This window comes from Armigeres subalbatus, chromosome 2 (genome assembly GCF_024139115.2).
Source record: "Armigeres subalbatus isolate Guangzhou_Male chromosome 2, GZ_Asu_2, whole genome shotgun sequence".
In the NCBI taxonomy this organism is placed as follows: domain Eukaryota; kingdom Metazoa; phylum Arthropoda; class Insecta; order Diptera; family Culicidae; genus Armigeres; species Armigeres subalbatus.
Genome location: NC_085140.1, coordinates 274,774,374 through 274,799,807, shown reverse-complemented (window position 1 = coordinate 274,799,807; position 25,434 = coordinate 274,774,374). Strand labels below are relative to the sequence as shown.

At 42.6% G+C, this 25,434-nt stretch overlaps 1 protein-coding gene and 1 long non-coding RNA gene across 2 annotated transcripts in view; both read right to left on the bottom strand.

Moving 5' to 3' along the window:
* The window catches only part of LOC134212271 (UPF0047 protein YjbQ), a 103,789-nt gene that overhangs the window by 21,148 nt on the left and 57,207 nt on the right, over nucleotides 1–25,434 (bottom strand). The window lies entirely within an intron of this gene.
* On the bottom strand, nucleotides 6,957–8,086 carry LOC134212272 (uncharacterized). Its single transcript, XR_009979234.1, has 4 exons — nucleotides 7,884–8,086; nucleotides 7,733–7,827; nucleotides 7,467–7,671; nucleotides 6,957–7,410 (listed from the first exon to the last, which is right to left on the bottom strand). It is a non-coding gene; the product is annotated as an uncharacterized LOC134212272 (long non-coding RNA).

Sequence of the window (25,434 nt, the reverse complement as noted above, 5' to 3'; positions counted from 1 at the left end):
AGGCTTCCGGATGGGGATGACTTTTGCTGACTTCCAGGACGATGGGAAGTAGCTGAGCCGGAGACACTGATTAAAGATCCGCGAGAGGTGCTCAAAGAACGGGGCACTCATGTGTTTGAGCTCGAGAAGCTGTCGAAGCCTGGGCCTTCATGTTCTTCGATGATTTGATATAGGCCGTCAATTCGCCAGCTGAGATCTTCAACTCCTCCGAGAAATCATTGGGAATCAAATGGATGTTGTTAGCATGTTCGTTGACGGCAGCTTCGTGTGGACTTACGATGTTCGATGTTCTGCCCAAAATTGTGTGAACTGACAAAGTGATGACCTATTTCAGTGACCTTCTCTGCAGGAGTTATCAAGCGATCCTTGGAGCCATTATTGTCTAGTGGGATCAAAGGTGGAATGGGCCGAGGCTTAGATTTTAGAATTTTGATCATTTTTCAGAAAGGCTTAGCATAATCTGGGAGAGTGCGGATCTTATTCGAGAAGTCGTTATTTTTGAGATCCACCATTCTGGCCTTGATAATGTTTGTGATTCGATTGCAGCGTGCCTTAAGCTCAGGCAGTCCTGTACGCTGGAACTGACTGCTAGTGACATTCCGCAATCGAATCAAATCTTTGGTGAGTGTATCGATGTTTAAGGAGTTGCTTACCTGCCGAGCCTTCGGGACATGCTGCTCCCGGGCCACCGAGATTGCCTCTTCGATGGCGCACAGCTGGCGGTCGATACTTTCTGGCGTCTCCGGACGCACCTCGTAATCGACGAAGTTGTCGACGCACTGCCAGTTCACTCGATGATAGTTTCGCCTTGTTAGCTCGTGCCGATTTACTGAAGTTCCAACTTCCGCCACCACCAGATAGTGGTCCGAGCTAAGTTCTTGGAAGACGACCGGCTGGGAGACGTGATCGTGATGTGATGTTCGTGATGTAGATGTCGAGCATAGCATGGGCCCCGGACTGTGTTAACCGGTTAGGGATGTCAGGGATCAGGATGGTGTGTTGGCCCTCTAGTTCGTCGTTGGACCAGACGACTCCGTTCCGGTTGGAGATGGTGTTTCCCCACGATTGGTGCTTTGCGTTCAGGTCTCCGGCGATGATGAACTGCCACTGTCGCCGAGTGAGCTTGACTATATCCCTTCGTAGCTCAGCCGACAGCCGACTTTGATTCGTGTGGGATAGTAAGCCACGATGAGGGTGACGACTCGGCCAGTAGTGGCGACTCCCACTCCAACGGTTTCGATGAGCTTGGGCTTGAAGTCCGGCAGCACGCGGCAGGCGATGGTGTTTCGCAAGGCGATTCCCACTCCTACTCCTCTGGAGCTTGTTCGATCGAACCTCACCAGCCTAAAACCTGGAATTGCACTTAATTCGGGCTTCAGGTGGGTTTCAGTAATTAAAGCAGCGTCAATCTCCCTTTCCTGAAGGAAATAGCTGAGCTCGATGATTTTGCTCTTGTTGGCAAGCGTTCCAATTGACCAGACCCACAGCAGCCATTTTCAATGACGAACATGCCCAGGGTGAAGATCTGGTCAAAGCGAGTTTTGCAACCGAGTAGTCGCCTTGCCAGTTGGGTGAAAATCGGAACTAGCTGCTCCCATGTGTAGAGCGGTGGGTCGCCCTCGGCCGGAAGGAATTCATTATCCTGACGGCGGAATCCATGGGGAAGAAGCGGGGGCCATTCGCTGGTGGATGGGGCGTATGGTGTTGGAGCTTGAACTGATGCGGCCGCCAGCCGTTTGTGTGGCTGCAAAGGTGGAAAAATTGGTATCACTCGTTGAGGAGCCGGGATGGTCGGAAAGTTCACCTCGTTGAGAGCAGGAACTCGCTTCTTTTTCGGCAGGGACCTGGTGGAGGCCTTCTTTCTGATTTCCAAAATCGCCGCCCGCTTTGGACAGTCCTTGGTTGTAACCCGATGTTTGTCGCAGCAGTTGGCACATTTGGGATCAGCCACCTATATCTTGTCGCACTCTCCGGTCGGATGGAGTTCGCCTCATTTGTCGCAGCGCGGCTTCATGCGGCAATTTCTGGTGCCGTGCCCGAAGTTGAAGCAGTTAGTGCACTGCGTGACGTCGCGGTGCACTGGCTGACATCGCTCCCAGTCAACGGCGGTGTAATTTCTAACTCCGACCAGCTTCAGGTCCTTCCACGTGGTGGAGCCGTATCCCAGATGGAGCAGGTAAAGCTGGTCGCGATATCTCCTCGTCTTGTCTTGACGAGCGATCTTGTGCACGGCCACCGGTTTCAGTCCGCAAATTTCGAGCTCATCTTTTAGCTCCTCTTCCTTCATGTCGTGGAGTCCTCGCAGCAAAGCCGTTAGCGGCTTCGTGGTCATGAGTGTAGTGCTCATACTTGTGGACCTCGAGGAACTCCACGACGGATTGATGATGGTCCTTATTTGCCGACATTACTTTCACGCCATCGCTGCAGAGCCGAAAAGTACATTTCAGCCCTTTAGCGATCAGCTGGCGAATTTTTGGGCGCAAATCCGGTGGATCGCCCTTGACAAACACGGGCACTTCTCCTTCCGCTCCGGTTGCACCTGCGGCAGCTGCGATTGCTGCTTCTTCCTCTTTTTCGGCGGATTGCCGGCGTCATCAAGTGGCAACGGAGAGAACACGTTGCTCTACAAAAGCTGCTTGGAGGGGTTACCCGCGCCTCCAAGAGCAGTGCGCTTAGGCACTTTTCCAGCGACCGAATCGGCCACCGAGTCTCCCATGACGGGCCCGGGAGAAAATAACGCCAACGCGACAAGCGAAAACGTAAACAGCGAAAGAACGAAAAAAAAAACACTTGGGAAAAATGCGCGAGCAAAAAAAACACGTCCGTACGTGTTGCTGTCTCGAACTGGATTGATATATGGGGGTTTGTGCAACTTCACTACAAATGCTCAAACATGTTCGGCGAACCTTGACTCTTTTTTTTCCAACCGAGCCGCCAAATGTCAAATGGTTGTTCGAACAACTTCACACACATTCAAACAAAGCAGCAACCGAAGCGTTTTCTTGGGGGCGGAGTCAATGTTCGTCAAACTGCTTGACTGGTGTGTACGCTGCATTATGCATATAGGGACTATGGGACCCAATATAGGTACACCCGATTCTGTTTTTACACGGATTTTATAAAATTTTTGCAAAGTTACTCCAATTTGCATAAAACTTTTTTTACACGGATTTTCAAATTTTGAACTGAAAACTTTTTTTACACGGAACGCATCCACCGTGTAAAAAAAGAATCGGGTGTATTTCCAATGAGTCTACTAGTTTATTGTTATTTGGCTAAAATCCATTTAGCCGAAAGAGTCGACTGACGAACGCTATTTGGCCTAAAAGTTGAAATTTGTTCCTTTCATGCGAAGTGAGTAGTGACTATGAAAAAGTGAAGTAAGATGTTCCATTTAATTCCACCACTTAGTTGAATCTTTGACAGACACGTATTTCAACCTCAATAGTCCTCAACGTCGAGTCAAGTCAGTCGAGTCAAGTACGAGACACTGAAGACGGCCTTACTGTCGAGATCGATATACGCACCTGTCAAAGGTACAATCAAGTGGCGGAATTAAATGGAATTGTACAAACTCGTCTTATGACAAATAAAGACATTCCACTAAAAGCTCAACATAATTTTCTATTAAAAACCCAAATTTATCCACCAGTGGTGATTATGCCTTTCTCGATTCAATGTGTTGAATTCGAATTAGTATGGTAAATGCAACGTAAATTGCCTACATTTTGGCGGTTAAAAGCTTTGATGCGATTATATCACGCTACTTAACAATTACTCAACTATGAGAGTAATGGATTGCGTCACGGCTAAATTGATTAATGACTTAAAGTGTGCATGTAAACAGCGTATTTGTTAAAAGAAAAATAGAAATATTATTCAAACCGAATGAGTTATTAACAAACAAAAACAATAGTGTCCAACTAGGAAAGTTTCTCCGTCGAATGAAACTACTTAGTTGCACTCCGATCGGTCAAGTATTTCTATATGAAAGGTGTTTAACAAAAAAAAATCCCAGGGCTACACACATCCACACACACACACACACACACACACACACACACACACAGACGGACATTTACTCAGTTTTTCGAGCTGAGTCGATTGGTATATAACACTATGGGTCTCCGAGCCTTCTATCAAAATTTGGCTTTTAGTGTGAAATTATAGCCTTCTGGTACAACTTTGTTGTACGAGAAAGGCAAAACATTATTTTCAGATAATTTCCATTGTTATCCTTTTACTCATATTTATACCACCCAGTTTTATTTCTGCTGCTTGGCAAAATCTGCACAGCCGTTTACTCAGTAAAATAAGAAATACAGTCGTTAGCTGATTTTCAGCAAATTATATGCTAAATTTCAGTAACGAAACGTAACTCCGACTGTAAATTCAACAAAATTATCTTTGATGTCAGCTCGGCTGGGTGAATCTTGGTGGAAGTTTCAAATGTTACTGATATGCCTGCAAAAATATCAAGCGTGAAGAAAAACATAATTTTAAGTAATAATAGCGATTCTTTAAGCCAATACGTTTATATTGCGATTGAATAAATCTACATTATTTCTGATTCGCAGTCGATCATATATCAAGTGGATTGGAGCAGCACAATAATACACCCCTGGAATAATTATAACACCATAGCTGATTTTCGTACCAAATAGACGAACTATTCCGATTTCCATCTCACTAAACATATATTCATCTCATAGCAAACAAAGAAATAGAGCACCAATATCGTAGGTTATTTTTGCTAAAATGCTGAAAAAAATCACAGTAATAAGAAACGAATCAAATTCCTTTTCATTGCTTTATTTTAATGGGATGAACATGGAAGCTATGAGATGAAGTGCCAAACAGTTTCCCTAGTCGTTGAGGATCAACATCTCTAACGATTTTTATTTATTTATCATCAGACTAAGGCCGGAGTGGCCTGTGCTGCACATAAAAGACTTCTCCATTCAGCTCGGTTCATGGCTGCACTTCGCCAACCACGCAGTCTGCGGAGGGTCCGCAAGTCGTCCTCCACCTGATCGATCCACCTTGCCCGCTGTGCACCTCGCCTTCTTGTTCCCATCGGATCGTTGTCGAGAACCATTTTCACCGGATTACTGTCCGACATTATGGCTACGTGCCCGGCCCACCGCAGTCTTCCGATTTTCGCGGTGTGAACGATGGATGGTTCTCCCAACAGCTGATGCAACTCGTGGTTCATTCGCCTCCTCCACGTACCGTCCGCCATCTGCAACCCACAACATCTCTAACGATAGGGATGATATTTAGGACACAATTTGCATCCCGGCACAAAATGGCCTTAATTTTCTATTCAAGATTTTCATTTGTATGCATGTCACTAAAAATGAAACGACTCGGAAACAATTATAATGCCACCACTTTTATGTGGGTCTCCAGTAGCCTTGCAAGCAAAGGCGTTGGATTACCAATCCGGAGATGACGAGTTCGATTCTCGGTTCGGTCTAGTATACGAATTTTCAACTCTAACATGAAATCTATGCTGTTATATGCTAGCGAAACATGGTGTGTATCAGTGGAGAACACTCAACGGCTGCACTGCCGCGATTCGCATAAGAGTCCCATGTCGATTTTTGACGATTTTGATTTTCTTTCAGAAATAAGCTTAAAATGAACTCATCTTTAAGAAAAACTAATAAAATAATAGGCTTTGTTCTAGAAATTTGAAAATCAAAACCCACTTGTGTTGTCCCATCTTGCTATTTATTCGCATAACAGTCACATTCCAGATTTTGATACACTCTCACACAAAACATCAATGTAATTATGGTCCATTTAATAGTTCCATAGCAATGTATACAGACAAAGCATATTATGCCAAATTTTCAGATAGATTGCTGATTTTATCGATTTATTAGATTTTTTTTTAATTTCTCCATGTAGAACGAGTTTGAAAAATTAAACGGCATGTTTCTCAAGTTGAAGAAAACTGACATGGGACGCTTATGCGAATAGGGGCAGTGCAGGTGTTCATTAACAGATGCTTGCGGTATATAATTCGAGCCTGGTGGCCTCACAACTGGATTTCAAACGACGAGCTCCATCGTCGTTGTCACCAGAGGCCGATAGCAACAGAAATTCGGGATCGGAAGTGGGTCTGGGTCGGCCACAATTCACGTAGGGGCGGAAACGAAATCTGTGCATTAGACTGGAACCCAGCGGGACATTGCGGCAGAGGCAGACCCAGAAGCCTCAATAAAGAAATAAAAGAAGTCGACCGAAATCTTACCTGGCAACAGGTTAAAGCGATAGCCGGGCAACGCTCAGGATGGAGATCTTTCAAGTCGGCCCTTTGCACCACCGGAGGTGTACAGGATCCATAAGTAAGTAAGTCTAGGATGTTTTCAGGTTGGAAACTTTCTCGACACCCTGGCATAGTGTATCCATTGTACTTGCCACACAAGATACATAAGGAAAACTGGGGAGACTTGATCCTATTATCTGATTTCCGATGTATAACAGCCAAAAATAATTAAACATACGCGATTTCCGCACAGACTCTCTAAGAAATATACACACTTAGAATCGATTTTGCTGTTCGGTAAAAAAATTGACGAAAAACTTCGGTAAACATAAAATATCACCGATTTTTCGGTAAAGATGATTAGTTTTACCGTAATTTTGTAAAACTTTACCGAACGATCCGTGAAGCTTAAAATAATTTAACGTATTCGGTAGAAAAAATACAATTCGTACGGTAAAAATAAACAATTACTGAATACGGTAAGCACATTACCGTACAAAATGTAAAATGACGGCTGAATTACCGAAATACGGTAAACTGAAATCAACTGTCAAACTGTCCGCCAAGTTCTGAATAAATAAAAAAGTTGTTGTGAAACGACCTCTCCGTGGAAACAAGGGGATTAGTCGGTCCGGCTAGCAACAATAAACGCCATAAAACATGATTCTGGTGGGCATACTTTATTTCCCGCTTCTCACATATTTTCTTCTCCTATTATCCCTCTCTACCCTACTCTTCACCTATCTGTACTTTAACACATCTTCTCTTCTTCACTGCCTTCGGCTTGCTTCCCGTGAGTACTCACGGTTACTGCTCTGGTCCACGCATGCTCGAACGTATCACTCGCCAGACGTCGAAAGCGCTTAATCCCATCGTCGCCCACTTCGTTCCTCACTGTCCGGACGATTGATTCCGCTCTCTCCCCTTCTCGCTGCGGGCGGAAGCAAAGCTAGACAGTCCTCGTCGCCAATACGGAGTCTTTGCCGTTGCTCCTATTTCGAGAGCCGAGAGCTGCTTGTGGTCGGAATCTTTTCACGAAGTGATTCTTCCCAATCTTCTCAGAGCAGTGCATTCACCGAGCGATCTTCGTCCTGTGCCAGTGTGGCCTGAATCTGTAATTATGTAAAAGAGCCCTGACATCGCCAGAGTTATTTCTCCGCCACTGTATTGAACGTACAAATGAGCTTACTTCGTTTAGAAGGCTCTCCTTTTGCTCCAGGAGCGATATGATGGACTTCCAGTAGTTATGCGATGCGCAGGTAGTTGGCTCGCGGTTAAGGTTTTTCTACCCCTTACCCTCTCGTCGGTGATTGTGGTGTGCTACTCTCCAGGCAACGTATTCGTTTGTCTTTTGTTTTCGGCCGGTTCCAGGCACCTCCGAGCGACGGCGTGATCTGCGTGATCGGTGTGTTGGGTCGTGTTAAGCGTTTTCATTGCTAAGGTCAAACAACTAACCTGAATATCTCGCTGTCGTTTTGCTCGTGCTATCGAACCATTCGTGTTCAACGAAGTATCTTGCCCTCTTCTCTATTCCTGTGCCGGGTATTTTCCTGTTAGAGATTGCAATCTGGTTAATTTGCGCATTTTCTTGCTGGACTGAACTAACCTTCAAATTTCGTTGCACTTCGTGTGTACTTCGCCAGGAGACTGACCGTACTTATCCGGAGTTTTTTTTTCAGGAAATCAAGGCCGATATGGAAATTTCCGGCACTCTTGAATTGCGGAATGAAGCAACCACTTCTATTTCTGTGCGATTCAACACCACATGCACACGATGGACCGACGATCGAGGAGTAGCACCTTTTGCACGATGTACACACTCAGTTTTTATTTCTGCAGCTCGGCAAAAATCCGCACAGCCGTGCGCCAGTAAAATAAATAACTGATATTCCGGCAAAAACAGCGTTTATTAGCTGATTTTCGGCAAATTATTTACTGATTATCAGCAATTTTGACAGAAATCTCGGCAAAAAACATGTTTGCTGGGGCACGGCTGTGCGATTCTCGGTAAAAGTTCAACATTTTGCTGAGATCCCGGTAAAAAAAATTAAGTGTGTATATGTCAACGTTTCATCGTTCTTTTTGAGCTTTGTTGTTGAGTTGACCTGTCATAAGACGAGTTTGAACAATCCCATTGAATTCCACCACTTAATTGTATCCTGACAGATACGTATTTCGACCTCAACAGTAAGGCCGTCTTCAGTGTCTTGTACTTGACTCGACTTGAAGAAAATGATCGCAGCTTACACTATTTATACTATGCGTAGGTATAATAATTTATCTAGGTACTTATCTTACTACGGTGCTTATTTCTACTCGCTTGATGCGCTTAATGCTTAGGTATAAACTTGAAGAGCCAGGAGCTACCATTTCCTTGATCTTTATTCAACAACCGCGTTTGTACCTGTCGGTAGATTTCCAAGCTCTCAGCAACATCAAGTTTCCACGGAGAAGAGACATTTCTTAAAATTTTAATGTTTGATGTCGTAATTGAATGATTTTCCTGATATACATGTTCAGCTACCTTAGACCTAAACTCATAATTTAATCCCTTATCAGTTTCCCTCTTAGCCTTACTTACTTCTGCAATATGTTCTTTGAACCTTACATCTAACGATCTTTTTGTTTGACCTACATATACTTTATCACACTGTGAACAATTAATTTGATAAACCCCGGCCTTATTTAACATTTCTACTCTATCCTTTGTGGAGCCCAACAGTGTCTTCAGTTGATTGCTTCTGCTGGAGAATACTAAATCGATGCCGAATTTCCTCAGTCGATCGACTGCGATCATTTTCTGCGTGTAAGCTGCGATCATTTTCTTCAAGTCGAGTCAAGTACAAGACACTGAAGACGGCCTTACTGTTGAGGTCGAAATACGTATCTGTCAGGATACAATTAAGTGGTGGAATTCAATGGGATTGTTCAAACTCGTCTTATGACAGGTGAAAACATTCCACTAAAAAGCTCAAAATAATTTTCTTATCATGTTGAGTTGAGTTGACAGCTCTGCTCGGCTCGTGGTTTCAAAACAATTATTCGTTTGTTTTTATTTTCAAGCGAACTGTGCCCTGCAGCATTTGATTACACTAAAGTTTGCACACTCAGAAAAAAAAATCTTGACTAACAGTGCTAATGTAACAAAGTGTAGTTCTTGTGATCGGCAGTGAAAAAGTGTTGTCTCGTGGCCTTGACCGCCAGAAGTGGATTTGAAAATAATTGCGAAGTAAGTAAATTGACATTAATCATATTGAATAAATATTTGAAGTACGTTTTTTTCCGTATTCCTGTGAACAGATTGAAGACGATTTCCCAAAATCACCCGCAGCCGGTACTCATCATTCGTGGTCGTTTTAAACGAGCTTAATGGATTGCGTCTAGTATTGCGAGATCCTTAATATATTCCCGGCGTTATTCTTTCAATGCTACCCCAGTTCCATCGGAAAAACATTTTTTCTATTGTTTGATCCTATTCTGGGTATAAAATGGACGAAAGTTTTGCGCTGCTGCCTCAATGCTTTTGCTATTTTTTATATACTGTAATTGTAATATCAATAAAAATTTTCGAACATGAAAAATAAAATAAAAACATTTGGTATTGTTTCCTCATACAAATTGCATTCCGAAAACAGTGATTATAAACGTTGAAAACAAGAAAAAAATACCGGCGTGATTCGTAACCTACGAACCTGCGATTCAGAAATTACCGAACAGTACGGTAATTTTTGACAGTTCATCAAAATATTCATGAACCGAACGTACAGTAATTGTTTTACATACATACATACGTTTACGTTTTACATACGTTTTACATACAAATAACAATCATTAATTGAAAATTTAGACCATTTTAGGCTGGGTTGCAAAATATGTACTCAATCTAATCGTTAGAAATCGAGATTTTGATCCACAAACATGACCATTTTGTATGAAAATCAGCGATGGTGTTATAATTATTCCCTGGAGTGTAAACAATATTACGACGCGACGTAATAATGTTCATCGGGAATTTTGTGCAAATGAAATTTTACTGAATGGTAAAGAATACTGCTAATAACTATTAGGAATGGATTCTGCAATAATCTCAATTTGCCCGCTAACTTCGATATCCGTGAAATACGTGACCTTTCTATTCAATATTCTAAAAGTGGTTCTATACGACAACCTCATTTCAGCTTACAATCCATAAATTCAAGCATAGTGGAGGAGAACTGTCTGGCAGCCGTACGATAGATTCTTACCAATGATGCAATTTATGCCGCGCCATGGGCTGCGGATTGCCCACCATATAATGTATCAGATGTAGCGAGTTCTCGGTGCCCCAAGCCCCAAGAGACGCCAAACGGAGATGCTTCGAATATACTACACCCAGTGTGCGCCATTTTTCCGTTTCCTCATCATTCCGAATTCACGTGAATTTCAGCACAGCACCTATAAGTATGAGCGTTGATTTTTCGCTATCCCAGTCGGTTTAGTTCCGTATACAACTTGGAACGTGTCCCACTCGATGAGTGCTTCTCCAGCCAGCAAGCTGAGCAACAACGAATGTGCATCGTCGGAATTTACGATGTTTGTCGATGAATATAATGGATCCGATGTCGTAGTTTCCCGTGGATGTCAACATGCTGACGGGAAAATGAGACGCTCCAGGTATGCTTTTAATTTCCCGTGTTAGTTTTTCATCGAAAAATGCTCAGCTCAGTAATAGGTACGAAACGAAGCAGGAAGATTTGCCAAAAAGAAATTTTATTGTAACAAATTGTGTAATCCTCATTTCATTCTGAGGATTACAAAATTCTTCTTCTTATTATTATTGGCATAACATTCCCCACTGGGACATTGCCGCCTCGCTACATAGTGTTCATTCAGCACTTCCTTTTGTCCTGAACGCGTTCGCGCACGCAAACGCGTGAGTGTGTCATCGGCCTAACACGATGATGATACTTTTATTCCCAGGGAAGTCGAGACATTTTCCAAACCGAAAATTTATTTGTCTGCTTTTTGTACATCTGAAGTCTTTATCTCTTCATGCGCCTCATTTCCTTTGTCCGAATTATTTGTATTATCACATATAAGAACTGGATGTCGAATTGAGGTTTTAACAACAAATAGTAACTCCCTTTCAAGCTTCACAATGGCCGGGCACTATTATAAACGCTATCAAGATTCCTTCCTAATTGGAAAATTGATATTTATTATCGTGTTTAAATTCACTATGACAAAGTGGACAACAAATTTTACCCCTCATGTTAGATCACGGCATATTGCCCGCCGTCACGGAGTAAACGATTATAGAAAAATGTACTCGCGTAAGCGATCCAACTTACTTTCCACAACGTCATTCATTGCATAGCTAACTGCATGATGCAAAGCTATATAAATTTGACCGTCGGACGACCGTCGGTTTATAGAAAGAGAGAAAGAGTTCATACATTCCGCAATATCGCCTCTGTACCACTGTGCTGCAAGAAACAACTTTGATTATCTCGTAGCCAAGCAGCTTTGGCGTGTCACATGCTGGAAGCACGAAACCCATTTGCGGTATGGAAATACACGCGATAATCTTTTTTCATGTTGAGGTTTTCTTCTTTATTCACAAGGAAATCACGAAAACTTACATTGATGTGACGTTGTTCAATAATTTTGAGTTAGTTTGCTACATTTTGAACCTCTGGAATTGAATGATGCCGTCTTATCGCAGCGAAAAATATAAACAATTCTGACATCCGTATTGATATGTATTGGAGCGTAAGGATGCTTCATTTATTAAAGTTTAGAACCATTTGTAATGTAAAAAATAATAATTGATAAAGGCGAACTGATTTTTTTTCCAATTATATAAAGAAAAAAAAAATTAGTTATTGAATTACCGTTGATTCATTTTATGAAAGCTTTAAATAGAAGAATAAATTGTTTCTTTGATAATTTTGTGTTTTAGATGCTTCGCGTGATTCTTTCTTAAACCTTTGCACTGCGAGAAAACCTCGTGTAAAAGGGACCTGAAAATAGCATCGCAAGATCAAAATAAATTTATTCATACGTCATTGTAGGGAAGAGCAGAACAACAAACAAATTATAACAAATTTTGTTATTCATTTATCATTTGGAACTTCAGCATATAAATAAAAACTGATTTTGATATTTTCCTTTTTGCAAATATTTTGCTATTGGTTATATTGCAAAATATTGCATATAAATAAAAATATATAAATCTCGGGTACTTATTCAAAAGGACGTATGTGATTTTGTAAACAAAGATTCAAACGTCGATTTGTTCAATCTGATAGCACTCCCACGCAAACAATCACCACAGACAGGAAATGGAAGCCTTCGGCTACCTGGTGGTGGTGTTGCATTGCGTGGGAGTGCCATCAGATTGGACAAACCGACGTTTGAATCTTTGTTTACAAAATCACAAACGTCTTTTTGAATAAGTACCCGAGAAATATTGCGTTATATCTCGATAATACGCACGCTATACTTGTTCAACGCATATGATACAATCGATCGGGACCAGCTATGGCAGCTAATGCACGAACACGGATTTCCGGTTAAACTGACACGGTTGATCAAAGCGACGATGGATCGGGTGATGTGCGTAGTTCGAGTTTCAGGGGCATTCTCGAGTCTCTTCGAAACCCGCAGAGGGTTACGGCAAGGTGATGGTCTTTCGTGTCTACTATTCAACATTGCTTTGGAAGGGGTAAGCAGGGACTATGTCCAAGGGCTTGACGATCCCTCCCCAGGCCATCTGCGAGTTGTGGGGCTTGCCTAGGATGTGGTGGGGTTTGACAGTGGGCCCTGTTAAACCTCTATAAAAAGCTGCATGTATCCGCAAGTAGGCCCCACCAAAGTGCCGCTCAAAGCGCACAAGCCCAAGTCCTGGTGTTAGGTGGGACGCTAAACAGTCCTGACACGACGGCCCTCCGACGAGACAGGAGGTTTGCGCAGGCCCAATAAGCCGCCTGGAAAACCAATCATTATGAACAATATAAGAGATAATGCGACTCGATATAATCGGCAAAGACCTAGGCGACGAATACAGGATCACGATTGGAAGCTTGGAACATGGAATTGCAAGTCGCTAGGTTTCGCAGGTTGCGACAGGATGATCTACGATGAATTACATCACCGCAACTTCGACGTCGTGGCGCTGCAGGAGATTTGCTGGACAGGACAGAAAGTGTGGAAAAGCGGGCATCGAGCGGCTACCTTCTACCAAAGCTGTGGCACCACCAACGAGCTGGGAACCGGCTTCATAGTGCTGGGTAAGATGCGCCAACGCGTGATTGGGTGGCAGCCAATCAACGCAAGGATGTGCAAGCTGAGGATTAAAGGCCGTTTCTTCAACTATAGAATCATCAACGTGCACTGCCCACACGAAGGGAGACCCGACGGCGAGAAAGAAGCGCACAGCTGGAGCAGATATACGATGGATGCCCACTGCGGGACGTCAAAATCGTCATCGGTGGCATGAACGCACAGGTAGGAGGGGAGGAAATGTATAGACCGGTCATCGGACCGGATAGTCTGCACACCGTATCGAATGACAACGGTCAACGATGCATAAACTTCGCAGCCTCCCGCGGAATGGTAGTCCGAAGCACCTTCTTTCCCCGCAAAAATATCCACAAGGCCACATGGAGATCACCTAACCAAGAAACGGAAAACCAAATCGACCACGTTCTAATCGACGGTAAATTCTTCTCCGACATCACGAACGTCCGCACTTACCGCAGTGCGAATATTGAATCCGACCACTACCTCGTTGCAGTATGCCTGCGCTCAAAACTCTCGACGGTGTACAACACGCGTCGTAGTCGGACGCCGCGGCTTAACATTGGGCGGCTACAAGACGGTAGACTAGCCCAAGAATACGCGCAGCAGCTGGAAGTGGCACTCCCAACGGAAGAGCAGCTAGGCGCAGCGTCTCTTGAAGATGGCTGGAGAGATATTCAATCCGCCATTGGTAGCACCGCAACCGCTGCACTTGGCACGGTGGCCCCGGATCCGATAAACGACTGGTATGACGGCGAATGTGAGCAGTTAGTGGAAGAGAAGAATGCAGCATGGGCGAGATTGCTGCAACACCGCACGAGGGCGAACGAGGCACGATATAAACAGGCGCGGAACAGACAAAACTCGATTTTCCGGAGGAAAAAGCGCCAGCAGGAAAAGCGAGACCGTGAAGAGACGGAGCAACTGTACCGCGCTAATAACACACGAAAGTTCTATGAGAAGTTAAACCGTTCACGTAAGGGCCACGTGCCACAGCCTGATATGTGTAAGGACATAAACGGGAACCTTCTTACGAACGAGCGTGAGGTGATCCAAAGGTGGCGGCAACACTACGAAGAACACCTGAATGGCGATGTGGCAGACGAAGATGGCGGTATAGTGATGGACCTGGGAGAACGCACGCAGGACATAATTCTACCGGCTCCGGATCTCCAGGAAATCCAGGAGGAGATTGGCCGGGTGAAGAACAACAAAGCCCCTGGGGTTGACCAACTACCAGGAGAGCTGTTTAAACACGGTGGTGAGGCACTGGCTAGAGCGCTGCACTGGGTCTTTACCAAGATTTGGGAGGAGGAAGTTTTGTCGCAGGAGTGGATGGAAGGTGTCGTGTGTCCCATCAAAAAAAAGGCGATAAGCTGGATTGTAGCAACTACCGCGCAATCACATTGCTGAACGCCGCCTACAAGGTACTCTCCCAAATTTTATGTCGTCGACTAGCACCAACTGCTAGGGAGATCGTGGGGCAGTACCAGGCGGGACCACCACGGACCATTCGCCATTCGCCAAGTACTGCAGAAATGCCGCGAATACAACGTGCCCACACATCATCTATTTATCGACTTCAAAGCCGCATATGATACAATCGATCGGGACCAGCTATGGCAGCTAATGCACGAACACGGTTTTCCGGATAAACTGACACGGTTGATCAAAGCGACGATGGATCGGGTGATGTGCGTAGTTCGAGTTTCAGGGGCATTCTCGAGTCCCTTCGAAACTCGCAGAGGGTTACGGCAAGGTGATGGTCTTTCGTGTCTGCTATTCAACATCGCGTTGGAAGGGGTAATACGAAGAGCAGGGATTAACACGAGTGGTACAATTTTCAATAAGTCCGTCCAGCTATTTGGCTTCGCCGACGACATAGATATTATGGCACGTAACTTAGAGAAGATGGAGGAAGCCTACATCAGACTGAAGAGGGAAGCTAAGCGGATCGGACTAGTCATCAACACGTCGAAGACGAAGTACATGATAGGAAGAGGTTCAAGAGAAGACAATGTGAGCCACCCACCGCGAGTTTGCATCGGTGGTGACGAAATCGAGGTGGTAGAAGAATTTGTGTACTTGGGCTCACTGGTGACTGCCGAAAATGACACCAGCAGAGAAATTCGGAGACGCATAATGGCTGGAAATCGTACGTACTTTGGACTCCGCAAGACGCTCCGAACTGACAATCTACAAAACGCTAATTAGACCGGTAGTCCTCTACGGACACGAGACCTGGACGATGCTCGTGGAGGACCAACGCGCACTTGGAGTTTTCGAAACGAAAGTGCTGCATACCATCTATGGTGATGTGCAGATGGCGGACGGTACGTGGAGGAGGCGAATGCACCACGAGTTGCATCAACTGTTAGGAGAACCATCCATCGTTCACACTGCGAAAATCGGACGACTGCGATGGGCCGAGCACGTAGCCAGAATGTCGGACAGTAACCCGGTGAAAATGGTTCTCGACAACGATCCGACAGGCACAAGAAGGCGAGGTGCGCAGCGGGCAAGGTGGATCGATCAGGTGGAAGATGACTTGCGGACCCTCCGTAGACTGCGTGGTTGGCGACGTGTAGCCATGAACCGAGCCGAATGGAGAAGACTCTTATATACCGCACAGGCCACTTCGGCCTTAGTCTGAATAAATAAATAATAAATTGGAAGGGGTAATACGAAGAGCAGGGATTAACACGAGTGGTACAATTTTTAATAAGCCCGTCCAGCTATTTGGCTTCGCCGACGACATAGATATTATGGCACGTAACTTTGAGAAGATGGAGGAAGCCTACATCAGACTGAAGAGGGAAGTTAAGCGGATCGGACTAGCCATCAACACGTCGAAGACGAAGTAAAGTACATGATAGGAAGAGGTTCAAGAGAAGACAATGTAAGCCACCCACCTCGAGTTTGCATCGGTGGTGACGAAATCGAGGTGGTAGAAGAATTTGTGTACTTGGGCTCACTGGTGACAACCGAAAATGATACCAGCAGAGAAATTCGGAGACGCATAGTAGCTGGAAATCGTACGTACTTTGGACTCCGCAAGACGCTCCGATCGAATAGAGTTCGCCGCCGTACCAAACTGACAATCTACAAAACGCTCATTGGACCGGTAGTCCTCTACGGACACGAGACCTGGACCTGCTCGTGGAGGACCAACGCGCACTTGGAGTTTTCGGAAGGAAAGTGCTGCGTACCATCTATGATGGGGTGCAGATGGCGTACGGTACGTGGAGGAGGTGAATGAACCACGAGTTGCATCAGCTGTTGGGAGAACCATCCATCGTTCACACCGCGAAAATCGGACGACTGCGGTGGGCCGCGTACGTAGCCAGAAAGTCGGACAATAACCTGGTGAAAATGGTTCTCGACAACGATCCGACGGGCACAAGAAGGCGAGGTGCGCAGCGGGCAAGGTTGATCGATCTGGTGGAAGATGACTTGCGAACCCTCCGAAGACTGCGTGGTTGGCGACGTGTAGCCATGGACCGAGCCGAATAGAGAAGACTTATATATACCGCACAGGCCACTTCGGCCTTAGTCTGAATAAATAAATAATAATACTTGTTCAACGCGTTTGATACTCGAGTAGAGGCGAAACACAAGCTAATAATTAACAACAAATTTTGCAGTGATATCAAGTTTTGTTATTTTTTATGCTATTTTAATAACTTAACATAATATCCCAACCATACATTTTTATATGATAGCAAAATTTGTTAGTTATATGTTATTGTAAAAACGAGTAGGAAAACTAATAATGAACAGATTTTGCAATCATAACATAATTTGTTATTCATTTATTATTTGGAACTTAATTAGCATATACATACGTAATTTGTGAAAGGCCATTCAGAAGAAATGAGTTTCACGGGGAAATTCTAACAAATTGCTACCTGAAAGTGGGCGTTTTTTTCGTTCATTCTAATTGTTTTCAAATGTTAATGCATTCTAGACATTTCAGAGCATTTGCATGATTTTTCCAATTTTGGTGCATGCTCAGTACAAACAGCAAAGAATCGAATATGTCGCATATACTGGTTCATCTCAGTTTCAAGCTGGAGCGACTGAGCGAGTTATAGTAAAATAAACATTGTCCACAATAAAAATCAATCATACGTTGTGGAATTTGTGTACGAAATTATCAATTGTGAGGCAGAAGATAGTCTAGGGAACGCTCTGATTGTCGTTGGCCGATGTCTGCTGCTTATGCCACCGCTTTTTTTTGTTGCTTTCTACAATGAATGGCATAAAAAGATCTACCATTCTTATGCTTGCATACTACAAAACAAAGTTTGCTTCATTATGCGATGTTTAAGAATAAAAATCCATAGAAACTATGTGAGAAGTTTTCGATCAAATCACGCTTCCACAGTCTGTTCCACCTATATCCCCGTACACTTTCTATTATTCAATAAATTAACAGAGAAATTTTCAGTCCTCATTTCCGCACTCCGATGACTTCTATCCGCTATATACATTCCATTCTGGAAATAAAATATTTTTCATTTGATGATTATGCGGCTTCTGTCTCTGCTATTTCAATATGTTTTGTTCTGGATATAGTTATTGATTCTGTTTTGCATTGCCAAAGCATGTCGCAAAATAGCGATATGTGATATGTGGTGAAGTATTTAATACTGCATCGAAGAAATAATTAATAATGCTGCCCCAAGTCAGCATGAATACAGATTTTGGGTGGGTATTTGAAAATAATTTATCTTTCGTTTAATAGAACTATGGAAGACTAGAAAAGATTTCCTCGCTTATCCTGATTTGGTTATACACCACAAAACATTATCATGATCTGCGACCAAAGTAACATATGAAGCTATATCCATTTAGAATCCGGAATAATAAAATCATCTGTATCTGGTTAACGGATTGACGTACAAATAAGGTAAATCAAAAAAAGGATAATTCACTGTACTTTAAGAAAAAAATATTGATACAAATCATTTCTTCTTGTTTCTAGTGAAAATTCTCACCTTCTTCTTTATTTCTCTCATCAAAAGCTGCCAGCCCCCGGGATCAACTTCCTTGGCACATTTGTTCCACATTTTGGTCATCTGAATCGCGTCCCGAGCTGTTTTTCCACTTTTCTTTCGGAATAACATCTTATTATCTTAGTCGATAAGTAGATTAGGTTTTACGTGTAAGTTACCCTTCTAAATATATAGTGAAGAGCTGAAATTTCCAACAATATTTTTTAAATAATAGGGCTGTACCACAAGCAAAATGTTAAAGTCCGAATGAATAACACTCCAGAAAAGGAATTGAAAACCTCTGTAAAAGAATAACATTTTAAAAATAAGTTAAAATATGCATGTTATTTGTAACGCTTAGTGTGAATGTTTAACATATTTCACACTTGTTTCACTTATTAGCATGAACGTCCAATAATTACATCCTGGCACACGACAATGTATGGAGCAGGGTCCTAATTTGTGACCGATTCGAGCTGAAGGAGGAAACCTCAAAAACAATGTAGTGAACGCAAAGTGAAGGGAAAGTATAGCACAAATGCATGCAACATCAAGGTTGCATGTTTAAATAAATTAATAGGCATTTAAACCGTTCGCCGGGTTGACATGGGGAGTCACTTTTATATGTTCTGTGTTAAATTTATCATGGTAGGAACTCGACTTTCAGTTCCAGATTAGCCAGCCATGCTTTAAAACCGACCAGACAAAAGAAGGTCGGAAGTTACCTGTCTTCTCATTGCCACCATATCGGATTTTCTGTTGTCGTTCGTCATTGCGGTTCTGGGTCGGCCGATGCACAGCCAAGCTATTAAGGAGAATGGCGACACGCTATGTTGATTTCCGTTGGGTGACAATTGTTTGATATGTTTTAATTTGTATCGCTTGGACTATTTATATACTTTATACGAAAATATATTTTCAATGCGAAGGGTCTGATGAAAAAAGATCATGTAATACTTGCAATCGTTTAATAAACCACGGCTTCGGATATTTTCTTATTATCGAAAATTTCACAAAATATCCTGTTGTTTCTCTACATAGATGCTCAGTTTAAGATTATTGTTCTATTTTATTGTACTTTGGGACAAACGTTAGTTGCGAGTTGAGATTATCGATTATATTTACAACAGCGGTCCAACGAGTTGTCATTAGCAATATATTCGATTTACTTTCGCTGATCAACATCAATAAAAAATTCTCCTTGATATCATTAGATAAAAATAATGCCGATGAGGAAAAAATATTAAACCCATTTTTACAAAAGAAAATTAATTTAATGCTAACGGATAGAATCGTAAATTGTCATGTCAAGATAGCAATTGTGTGGATCAGATTTAATTCATTCTTCACATCAATCTGACCGCAAAAAAAATCTATTCTGTAGCTGCTAATAAATTATCTTCCATGTTCAAAACGCCGAGCACTTTATTTAATATCGTCCACTCGAAATCTGCCTACCCCGTTTTAGCTACCAGTGCGAGAAAACTAATTGTTATCCAATGAGCGATGTTGATTCAATTATGGCATATAACCGCTAAGCGATAGGAAGCATTAGAGAATTAGAGAAATAGTCGCCGGCAGTAGTGTAGTACGGCACAATCTGACCGTCAGTGCCACACATCCAACAATAATCCGAGCACTAATGAAGATACTCCGCGGCAAGTCCAGTGTGACCCGTTCCATGCCGGTACCCATCTCGGAACTAACAAACAGCCGAGTCGAGAATGATAACATCTGAAGCTGGGGTTAAGGACGACAGTAGAATCATCTGATGGCGGGGTGTAGCTTTCTGGTTCGAGTATGCCAACTGTATGAATTTTTAGTACTAGATCGGCAGAGTGACACGAACCGATTATCCACGATGGTAATAAAAATGACAAAATTTAAACTATCTGGAACTATGTATAGCACTGTGGACGTACGCATCATGCTAGGGGAGGTGTACGAGTAATCCAGTATTGTTCTAAACAAATCACGTACAAAACATACTACCATGAATAGATCTTATTTCCAGATGATGGAGTCTTTTTTGATTGGAGCCCTGAATGATATAGTAGACAATCCGATAACAAGTTTGTTTATCTAACAAAAATTAAAACTTTTCATTGGCTTAAACGTTTTCCAATATTTAAGGTCTGTCTCATTTGGAGAATTCAAACATTTCAATAATTATCGAATAACCCTGCTCGCAGATCAAAATTACTTTTGACAAATATCGAATCATTTTTTGTCGATGTCCTATTGGGATTGCTGGATAGCATTAGCCATTCTTATGACAGGGTGATTTTTTAATTTTCGAACTGTCATTTTTTATGTTTAATTCTCCAAATGAGACAGATCCTTATGGGCTAAACACAATTGATACGTTTGCGTGCGTTTTGACACTTTCTCCATGGGAAAACGCACGCAAACGTACCCATTGTGTTTGGCCCATTAGAGTAGCAGAGATTGACGATCCTTCTCATGCCACGGGCTTGCCTGGGATGTGGTGGGCATTAACGAGGCTGGACTAATAACAAAGAGTCGCAGTGTCAAAATAGATACAGAGCGTTCTGTCAAATCGGTTGGTCCAATCGAGCACAAGGTAAGAGGTAGGGAGTATTGCGCCACTGGTTTAATGCAGGCAATTTAGTGGGTTTCATTAATCTTCCATCAAAAGCTGCATGTACCTGCAAGCCAATATGGTACCATATTGCCTGCAAGCAAGTCCCACAAAGGCACTATAAGGTTACTCCTAACGGAATCCAATTTTCAAAGTGCTCGCGTTTTCGGGGGCACATTACTCTAAACAAAAGCAACGCACAATTGTAATTTTTATTATTTTACGCATGCTGCGACGCAACAAAAGCTAAATCAACAAAAATGACAGTTGTGCGCCGCCTCCGTATCGAGTGGTGTGCCCCCGAAAACGCGAGCACTTTTAAACTTGGATTCCGTGAAGAGTGTCCATTTAGAGTGGCCCAGCCTTGTACGGGAAGAAAAAAAAAGTTGTCGAATTCTACAGGGCACTACAGGATTGTTCCTTTGGATAAGACAATCAATCTTTGAAAATTCCAGCTCAATCGCTTGTTGCATAAGCTGGCGCATTTGATTTGAAGTTTGTATGGTGGTTCCAGCAAAATGCATAGGAAAATACACCTCCGTCACTATTTTGTTCATGAAATTTGTTCGGTATGCCCGATAGAGCTCAGAATTGCAACAAAGGCAGTCAGATTGGACAAACCGATGTTTGAATCTTTGTTTACAAAATCACATACGTCCTTTTGAATTAGTTAGACTCTTATACATAAAACCCGCCCTGAGTTGGGTTTCTTGCCGGGCAAATAAACCTCAACAGACGGTCCTCTTCGGAGGTGGCGCTTAAGCCGGCAGCGCTGGAATGAGTTTTTGACAAACTACTAAATGATCGAACGCAAATTACTAAATGGTCGATAGCATCCTTGGTTTTCTCGGGACTTGAAAGCTATTCTTACTGTACATGCTTCGGAGTTTCAGGAGTTAATTCAAGACCAATAGCGATGCCGGCCACGACCTCGCCGTCAATTAAATTAGGACAATGGAAGGAAAATTAGATCGACACTCATTGCTACAAGAGACCGAGGAATCCTCTACATCTACATGAGCGCACTGGAAAGGGATAGTATGTTAGTTGGGAAGGAAATATATTGGAAATCGGCTTGGTAAGCGACTAATTATTTCTTTTGAACGACGCCATATTCATGATGATACAAAAATGGAAAAGCAACGCATGTCTTACGTATTTTCCTGAAGACTGATTCGATATCTTAACTACTTCGCGAGGATAAAAAACACGCACTGCACAACGCTTGCTCGATGGCTACTCTCTTACTGGAGAAACACGACTGGACAAGAAACAAATTTTCATTTCTGATTAATTTACTCACCCGCGCAAAGCAGAACAAAATTACGGTGACGGGCCGATCGTTTTGCTTTCCGCACAAAGCAAAACTAAATTTCGACGACCGGCCGATTCGCTTACTGGAGAAACACGACTGGACAAGAAACAAATTTTTACTTTCTGATAAATTTATTGTACTTCCAGATGAAAACCGAAGTGAGCTATCGCGACAATCGAGTTTTCTCTGATTTCCTGATGACGCAACTGCATCGCGACTAGGCCGCATCTATACCACCACCTTGCACCATCTAGCGCACTAGTCGCGACGCAGTTGCGACATAAGGAAGTGAGATAAAACTCGATTGTCGCGAGAGCTCACTTCGATTTTCAACTGGAAGCACAATACTCACCTGCACAAAGCAAAACTAAATTTCGACGACCGGTAGATCCGCTTACTGGAGAATCACGACTGGACAAGAAACAAATTTACACTTTCTGATTAATTTACTCACCCGCGAAAGGCAGAACCTATAGGACCGAACTGATAATTTAACCGAAAAATCAGCTTGCCCTAGCAGGTCCAACCAACTTTTTCGACCAAAGGACCAGTCTGGCCGAGCGACATTTTCGACCGTCCATTTCGACCAAACGTTTTACCAAAAGTTATTCCGCGAAAAGTCATTTGCTCTAATGCCACTTGACAAAAAAAACACTTTGAGTCGAAAGTTATTTAGCTGAATTGAACGTTTGGTCGAAACGATTGAATATTAGGTCGAAAATGTCATTTGAACGAAAGCGACGAACGGCGAAAGGAACATACGGGCGAAAGCGACAAATGGCAGCATCAACGGTCAACTGGTAATTTTGTTAAAAAAAAACAGATTAATCCACCTAGCGGTGATGATGCCTTTCTCGTGCCGTAAAATGTATTGAAAAAATCACATAAGAAAGGTCAAAAAAGCACTTTAGGAAAATAGATCACATTTTTTTCACCATTTTGCATGTTTTTGCATTAATTACTATGCATCGCCACCATTTTAAGAAAAAAAATGTTTTTTTCTATTTTGATTTTTTTTTCAAATGAAAAAACAATGATTTTCCAATAATTCCGAATTCTCGATTCGTCGAGCTCAGTCGATCACTATGTCGAACACTATGGGTCTCCGGGCCTTCTATCGAAAGTTCATTCTTGGAGTAATCCTATAGCCTTTCGGTAAAACTTTGTTGTACGAGAAAGGCAAAAATCATTTGCCCTAACAGGTCACCAGTAGCCTTGCAAGCAAAGGCATCCCTGGACATAGTGAACCCATTGTAATTGCCGCACAAGTTACATACTCATGCAAATGCAATGGTGGTTATAGAAAGCTTTCAATTGATAACTGAGGAAATGCCAATGGAATACTAAGCTGAAAAGCAGACCAAGTTCAAGTTGGAACGTTTTTTTTTGTTGAAAATTTCGTTTGGCCGAAATGGTCGATTTGGCGGAAATGGCCATTTGGCTGAAAATATCATTTTTCCGAATGAGTCATACAGCCGAAAATGGCATATGCGACCGTGTGATGATAGTGCCGTTCTTATGCACGCCAGATGATCATATCACGCCCTCGAGGGCAATGTTGAACAATAAATTCTAAAGTGCAGTCTGCAAGTTTTACTCCCGGAATTCATCGAGGATCATCCGCAGGCTAAACATCTGGTCCGTCGTTGATCGGCCCTCACGAAAAACTGCCTGGTATTCGGCGTCGAAGAACTCCCCAAGCGGTGTCAGTCGAAGGACTCCTTAAGCGAGCTAAGAATATGCGACAGTATTTTGTACGCCGAGTTCAGAAGGGTGATCCTTCTGTAATTGGCACACTCTATTCTGTGTCCTTTCTTATAGATTGGGCATTAGAGTAGTAAGGTCAGTCATTGCGGAATAAAAGTATACAGAAAACCGTATATTCAAGTCCATGGATCTTGTAGTTAATAATTGTTCATCTGTACTGTACATATTATTCACTATTTTAAAGAAATAAAGAATTTTTGGCGACCATTTCTATTTGTCTGAATTTTTTGTGGAAACCCAAGAACCAGCTGATGAAACCCACTAAATAATAGTCACAACAGCCATAGCTGGTACTTCTTCCCTATTAGTATGGAATACAGTCTGTCGTACCCAACTGGAGGCGTCTGTAGGCCGCCGTGAGGAATCCGCTCCACTATTATTGCTGTTTGTTGGCGATGCATATGGGAAAATTTCACATTTATAGCAATGTCGTTGCCAATATACACCAAGCCGGGAGGAGACAGACTGGAGTGCATCATACTCTGACTTTTTTGGCATTTGTTGGCGTATGGCTCCGTATCGAACTGAACCGGATCGGTGATGATGGGTCCGTCGTCTACGACGAGGTTGGCAAGCGGGTTGGATGAAAAGCAATAATATGAACGACCAAGTCGATATTATCAAAATGAACACTTGCACTGGTATTGGCAGGTCGAGCTGGTCGTGACTGCACAAATTTCAACACGTTAGCTCAGAGTACTCGGTCTGTGGCCATTGGACTGAACAGGCATTAAGCCGAACAGCCTCAGGCTGAAAGACCAACATGCAGATTATTTTTCTTAACTGGTGTCATATCCTCCTCGTATTTATATTCTTTGAGTACAGTTATTCATGTCTCCATTGATGCATTTGCAAATGAAGTAACTAGCATGACATAATATATGAATGAATCTGTTAATGAACTGAAGGGAAAAAAAAAATAGTGAAATAATTCAATAATTTGGTAAACGATGAAAGAAATTCGTTTCGTAGCTCTGATTTGCAATTTTTGAAAAATATGTTGAGTGAACAATGTTTCCTCACAAATATGTTTAAAGTGCTTTATATTGTCTTATGAATACAAAAAATTAGAATATGTTCTCTCAACATTCGTGAAAAAAAAATCTATGTATGAAAATACATTCAAAACAAATAGAGCCTAACTTTTTTTTTTCAAATATCATATTTAAAGTGCATACAGCTAATGTGCTCAATG